Source organism: Oncorhynchus kisutch, unplaced genomic scaffold (assembly GCF_002021735.2).
Source record: "Oncorhynchus kisutch isolate 150728-3 unplaced genomic scaffold, Okis_V2 Okis05a-Okis16b_hom, whole genome shotgun sequence".
NCBI lineage: Eukaryota > Metazoa > Chordata > Actinopteri > Salmoniformes > Salmonidae > Oncorhynchus > Oncorhynchus kisutch.
Genome location: NW_022261982.1, coordinates 1,601,643 through 1,608,628, shown reverse-complemented (window position 1 = coordinate 1,608,628; position 6,986 = coordinate 1,601,643).

The window sequence follows — 6,986 nt, the reverse complement described above, 5'->3', positions numbered from 1 at the left end:
GTAGAATCTGTCTCTGTCTCTATGGCTGGTAGAATCTGTCTCTGTTTCTATGGCTGGTAGAATCTGTCTCTATGGCTGGTAGAATCTGTCTCTGTCTCTATGGCTGGTAGAATCTGTCTCTGTTTCTATGGCTGGTAGAATCTCTCTCTGTCTCTATGGCTGGTAGAATATGTCTCTGTCTCTAAGGCTGAGGGAACCTGTCTCTGTCTCTAAGGCTGAGGGAACCTGTCTCTGTTTCTATGGCTGGTAGAATCTGTCTCTGTCTCTAAGGCTGAGGGAACCTGTCTGTTTCTATGGCTGGTAGAATCTGTCTCTAAGGCTGAGGGAACCTGTCTCTGTTTCTATGGCTGGTAGAATCTGTCTCTGTCTCTAAGGCTGAGGGAACCTGTCTGTTTCTATGGCTGGTAGAATCTGTCTCTGTCTCTAAGGCTGAGGGAAACTGTCTCTGTCTCTAAGGCTGAGGGAACCTGTCTCTGTTTCTATGGCTGGTAGAATCTGTCTCTGTCTCTAAGGCTGAGTGAACCTGTCTCTTTCTCTATGGCTGGTAGAATCTGTCTCTGTTTCTATGGCTGGTAGAATCTGTCTCTGTCTCTAAGGCTGAGTGAACCTGTCTCTTTCTCTATGGCTGGTAGAATCTGTCTCTGTTTCTATGGCTGGTAGAATCTGTCTCTGTCTCTAAGGCTGGTAGAATCTGTCTCTGTCTCTATGGCTGGTAGAATCTGTCTCTGTCTCTAAGGCTGTTAGAATCTGTCTCTGTTTCTATGGCTGGTAGAATCTGTCTCTGTCTCTTTGGCTGGTAGAATCTGTCTCTATGGCTGGTACAATCTGTCTCTGTCTCTAATGCTGAGGGAACCTGTCTCTGTTTCTATGGCTGGTAGAATCTGTCTCTGTCTCTATGGCTGGTAGAATCTGTCTCTGTTTCTATGGCTGGTAGAATCTGTCTCTGTTTCTATGGCTGGTAGAATCTGTCTCTATGGCTGGTAGAATCTGTCTCTGTCTCTATGGCTGGTAGAATCTGTCTCTGTTTCTATGGCTGGTAGAATCTCTCTCTGTCTCTATGGCTGGTAGAATATGTCTCTGTCTCTAAGGCTGAGGGAACCTGTCTCTGTCTCTAAGGCTGAGGGAACCTGTCTCTGTTTCTATGGCTGGTAGAATCTGTCTCTGTCTCTAAGGCTGAGGGAACCTGTCTGTTTCTATGGCTGGTAGAATCTGTCTCTAAGGCTGAGGGAACCTGTCTCTGTTTCTATGGCTGGTAGAATCTGTCTCTGTCTCTAAGGCTGAGGGAACCTGTCTGTTTCTATGGCTGGTAGAATCTGTCTCTGTCTCTAAGGCTGAGGGAAACTGTCTCTGTCTCTAAGGCTGAGGGAACCTGTCTCTGTTTCTATGGCTGGTAGAATCTGTCTCTGTCTCTAAGGCTGAGGGAACCTGTCTCTGTTTCTATGGCTGGTAGAATCTGTCTCTGTTTCTATGGCTGGTAGAATCTGTCTCTGTCTCTATGGCTGGTAGAATCTGTCTCTGTTTCTATGGCTGGTAGAATCTGTCTCTATGGCTGGTAGAATCTGTCTCTGTCTCTATGGCTGGTAGAATCTGTCTCTGTTTCTATGGCTGGTAGAATCTCTCTCTGTCTCTATGGCTGGTAGAATATGTCTCTGTCTCTAAGGCTGAGGGAACCTGTCTCTGTCTCTAAGGCTGAGGGAACCTGTCTCTGTTTCTATGGCTGGTAGAATCTGTCTCTGTCTCTAAGGCTGAGGGAACCTGTCTGTTTCTATGGCTGGTAGAATCTGTCTCTAAGGCTGAGGGAACCTGTCTCTGTTTCTATGGCTGGTAGAATCTGTCTCTGTCTCTAAGGCTGAGGGAACCTGTCTGTTTCTATGGCTGGTAGAATCTGTCTCTGTCTCTAAGGCTGAGGGAAACTGTCTCTGTCTCTAAGGCTGAGGGAACCTGTCTCTGTTTCTATGGCTGGTAGAATCTGTCTCTGTCTCTAAGGCTGAGTGAACCTGTCTCTTTCTCTATGGCTGGTAGAATCTGTCTCTGTTTCTATGGCTGGTAGAATCTGTCTCTGTCTCTAAGGCTGAGTGAACCTGTCTCTTTCTCTATGGCTGGTAGAATCTGTCTCTGTTTCTATGGCTGGTAGAATCTGTCTCTGTCTCTAAGGCTGGTAGAATCTGTCTCTGTCTCTATGGCTGGTAGAATCTGTCTCTGTCTCTAAGGCTGTTAGAATCTGTCTCTGTTTCTATGGCTGGTAGAATCTGTCTCTGTCTCTTTGGCTGGTAGAATCTGTCTCTATGGCTGGTACAATCTGTCTCTGTCTCTAATGCTGAGGGAACCTGTCTCTGTTTCTATGGCTGGTAGAATCTGTCTCTGTCTCTATGGCTGGTAGAATCTGTCTCTGTTTCTATGGCTGGTAGAATCTGTCTCTGTTTCTATGGCTGGTAGAATCTGTCTCTATGGCTGGTAGAATCTGTCTCTGTCTCTATGGCTGGTAGAATCTGTCTCTGTTTCTATGGCTGGTAGAATCTCTCTCTGTCTCTATGGCTGGTAGAATATGTCTCTGTCTCTAAGGCTGAGGGAACCTGTCTCTGTCTCTAAGGCTGAGGGAACCTGTCTCTGTTTCTATGGCTGGTAGAATCTGTCTCTGTCTCTAAGGCTGAGGGAACCTGTCTGTTTCTATGGCTGGTAGAATCTGTCTCTAAGGCTGAGGGAACCTGTCTCTGTTTCTATGGCTGGTAGAATCTGTCTCTGTCTCTAAGGCTGAGGGAACCTGTCTGTTTCTATGGCTGGTAGAATCTGTCTCTGTCTCTAAGGCTGAGGGAAACTGTCTCTGTCTCTAAGGCTGAGGGAACCTGTCTCTGTTTCTATGGCTGGTAGAATCTGTCTCTGTCTCTAAGGCTGAGTGAACCTGTCTCTTTCTCTATGGCTGGTAGAATCTGTCTCTGTTTCTATGGCTGGTAGAATCTGTCTCTGTCTCTAAGGCTGGTAGAATCTGTCTCTGTCTCTATGGCTGACAGAATCTGTCTCTGTCTCTAAGGCTGGTAGAACCTGTCTCTGTCTCTAAGGCTGGTAGAACCTGTCTCTGTCTCTAAGGCTGGTAGAATCTGTCTCTGTCTCTAAGGCTGGTAGAATCTGTCTCTGTCTCTATGGCTGATAGAATCTGTCTCTGTCTCTAAGGCTGGTAGAACCTGTCTCTGTCTCTAAGGCTGGTAGAATCGTTCTCTGTCTCTATGGCTGAGGGAACCTGTCTGTGTCTCTATGGCTGAGGGAACCTGTCTCTGTTTCTATGGCTGAGGGAACCTGTCTCTGTCTCTATGGCTGAGGGAACCTGTCTCTGTCTCTATGGCTGAGGGAACCTGGCTCTGTTTCTATGGCTGGTAGAATCTGTCTCTGTCTCTTTGGCTGGTAGAATCTGTCTCTGTGTCTCTGGCTGGTAGAACCTGTCTCTGTCTCTTTGGTTGGTAGAACCTGTCTCTGTCTCTTTGGCTGGTAGAATCGGTCTCTGTTTCTATGGCTGGTAGAATCTGTCTGTCTCTTTGGCTGGTAGAATCTGTCTCTATGGCTGGTACAATCTGTCTCTGTCTCTAATGCTGAGGGAACCTGTCTCTGTTTCTATGGCTGGTAGAATCTGTCTCTGTTTCTATGGCTGGTAGAATCTGTCTCTGTCTCTATGGCTGGTAGAATCTGTCTCTGTTTATATGGCTGGTAGAATCTGTCTCTGTTTATATGGCTGGTAGAATCTGTCTCTGTTTCTATGGCTGGTAGAATCTGTCTCTGTCTCTATGGCTGGTAGAATGTGTCTCTGTTTCTCTGGCTGGTAGAATCTGTCTCTATGGCTGGTAGAATCTGTCTCTGTCTCTATGGCTGGTAGAATCTGTCTCTGTCTCTAAGGCTGGTAGAATCTGTCTCTGTTTCTATGGCTGGTAGAATCTGTCTCTGTCTCTTTGGCTGGTAGAATCTGTCTCTATGGCTGGTACAATCTGTCTCTGTCTCTGATGCTGAGGGAACCTGTCTGTTTCTATGGCTGGTAGAATCTGTCTCTGTCTCTATGGCTGGTAGAATCTGTCTCTCTTTCTATGGCTGGTAGAATCTGTCTCTGTTTCTATGGCTGGTAGAATCTGTCTCTATGGCTGGTAGAATCTGTCTCTGTCTCTATGGCTGGTAGAATCTGTCTCTGTTTCTATGGCTGGTAGAATCTCTCTCTGTCTCTATGGCTGGTAGAATATGTCTCTGTTTCTATGGCTGGTAGAATCTGTCTCTGTCTCTAAGGCTGAGGGAACCTGTCTGTGTCTCTAAGGCTGAGGGAACCTGTCTCTGTTTCTATGGCTGGTAGAATCTGTCTCTGTCTCTAAGGCTGAGGGAACCTGTCTGTTTCTATGGCTGGTAGAATCTGTCTCTGTCTCTAAGTCTGAGGGAACCTGTCTCTGTCTCTAAGGCTGAGGGAACCTGTCTCTGTTTCTATGGCTGGTAGAATCTGTCTCTGTCTCTAAGGCTGAGGGAACCTGTCTGTTTCTATGGCTGGTAGAATCTGTCTCTGTCTCTAAGGCTGAGGGAAACTGTCTCTGTCTCTAAGGCTGAGGGAACCTGTCTCTGTTTCTATGGCTGGTAGAATCTGTCTCTGTCTCTAAGGCTGAGTGAACCTGTCTCTTTCTCTATGGCTGGTAGAATCTGTCTCTGTTTCTATGGCTGGTAGAATCTGTCTCTGTCTCTAAGGCCGAGGGAAACTGTCTCTGTCTCTTTGGCTGGTAGAACCTGTCTCTGTTTCTATGGCTGGTAGAATCTGTCTCTGTCTCTATGGCTGGTACAATCTGTCTCTAATGCTGAGGGAACCTGTCTCTGTTTCTATGGCTGGTAGAATCTGTCTCTGTTTATATGGCTGGTAGAATCTGTCTCTGTCTCTATGGCTGGTAGAATCTGTCTCTGTTTCTATGGCTGGTAGAATCTGTCTCTATGGCTGGTACAATCTGTCTCTGTCTCTAATGCTGAGGGAACCTGTCTCTGTTTCTATGGCTGGTAGAATCTGTCTCTGTCTCTATGGCTGGTAGAATCTGTCTCTGTTTCTATGGCTGGTAGAATCTGTCTCTGTCTCTATGGCTGGTAGAATCTGTCTCTGTTTCTATGGCTGGTAGAATCTGTCTCTATGGCTGGTAGAATCTGTCTCTGTCTCTATGTCTGGTAGAATCTGTCTCTGTTTCTATGGCTGGTAGAATCTCTCTCTGTCTCTATGGCTGGTAGAATCTGTCTCTGTTTCTATGGCTGGTAGAATCTGTCTCTGTCTCTCCCTGTCTCTCTGTGTGCCTGTGTGCCTGTCTCTCTGTCTGCCTGTGTGCCTGTGTGCCTGTCTATCTGCCTGCCTGTGTGCCTGTCTCTCTGTCTGCCTGTGTGCCTGTCTCTCTGTCTGACTGTGTGCCTGTCTCTCTGTCTGCCTGTATGCCTGTCTCTCTGTCTGCCTGTGTACCTGCCTCTCTTTCTGCCTGTGTGCCTGTATCTCTGTCTCTCTGTCTCTCTGTCTCTCTGGCTGCCTGTGTGCCTGTCTCTCTGTCTCTCTGTCTCTCTGTCTGCCTGTGTGCCTGTCTCTCTGTCTCTCTGTCTGTCTGTCTGTCTCGCCGTCTGACCATCCGTTTGTCTCTCTGTCTGCCTGTGTGCCTGTCTCTCTGTCTGCCTGTGTGCCTGTCTCTCTGTCTGTCTGTGTGCCTATCTCTCTGTCTGCCTGTGTGCCTGTCTGTCTGTCTGTCTGTCTGTCTGTCTGTCTGTCTGTCTGTCTGTCTGTCTGTCTGTCTGTCTGTCTGTCTGTCTGTCTCTCTGTCTGTCTGTGTGCCTGTCTCTCTGTCTGTCTGTCTCGCCGTCTGACCATCCGTCTGTCTCTCTGTCTGCCTGTGTGCCTGTCTCTCTGTCTGTCTGTGTGCCTGTCTCTCTGTCTGTCTGTGTGCCTGTCTCTCTGTCTGCCTGTGTGCCTGTCTCTCTGTCTGTCTGTCTCTCTGTCTCTCTGTCTGTCTGTCTCTCTGTCTCTCTGTCTGTCTGTCTCGCCGTCTGACCATCCGTCTGTCTCTCTGTCTGCCTGTGTGCCTGTCTCTCTGTCTGCTTGTGTGCCTGTCTCTCTGTCTGTCTGTGTGCCTGTCTCTCTGTCTGCCTGTGTGCCTGTCTCTCTGTCTGTCTGTGTGCCTGTCTCTCTGTCTGTCTCTCTGTCTGCCTGTGTGCCTGTCTCTCTGTCTGTCTGTCTCTCTGTCTCTCTGTCTGTCTGTCTCGCCGTCTGACCATCCGTCTGTCTGTCTGTCCATGTATGCAGTTTGCGTGACCCCAAAACTAACCCCTTGTTACAGACAGTTTTTCATGCCAGGAAAGGTTGCGGAAAACAAACGAGTATAAAGGAGTAAGAAAGAGGCCTGGGTATTGATTCTACTCTTTCATGGTAGAGAGGAGAAGAGAAAATATTAGGCCATAAAACGTAAACTAGGATATAAAGCCATTACCGGCTTGGCTTAATTGATCCCACTTCCCATAACAAATTAATTGAGCGGAAAATGGCAGATGGCTTTGATAAATGACATAAAAGAAGTGTTGTCAGCAAGCCCCCTGCTCGACCCGGAGCGCTCACCCATTTCAACACACAGACTGTGTCCCAAATGCCACCCTATTCCGTAAATAGTGCACTACTTTTGACAAATGTAAAGTACTATATATGTATTAGGGTGCGATTTGGGCCTCAAACACAGATAGCTGCTTTAACTGCGTGTTCACGTTGCTTCTATTTACTCTAATGATCATTTTGTTAATTACAATGACATGCTAAGCTAATTGCTAATTAACTGTAGCCAATCTCGCTGAATGGGCAGAAATTACATACGATTGATAGTCAACATCCCTGTTGAAATAAAGTAGGAATGTAACACTGTGGTGAAAGCCTGTGTGTGTGTGTGTGTGTGTGTGTGTGTGTGTGTGTGTGTGTGTGTGTGTGTGTGTGTGTGTGTGTGTGTGTGCACTTGCGTGTGTGTGTG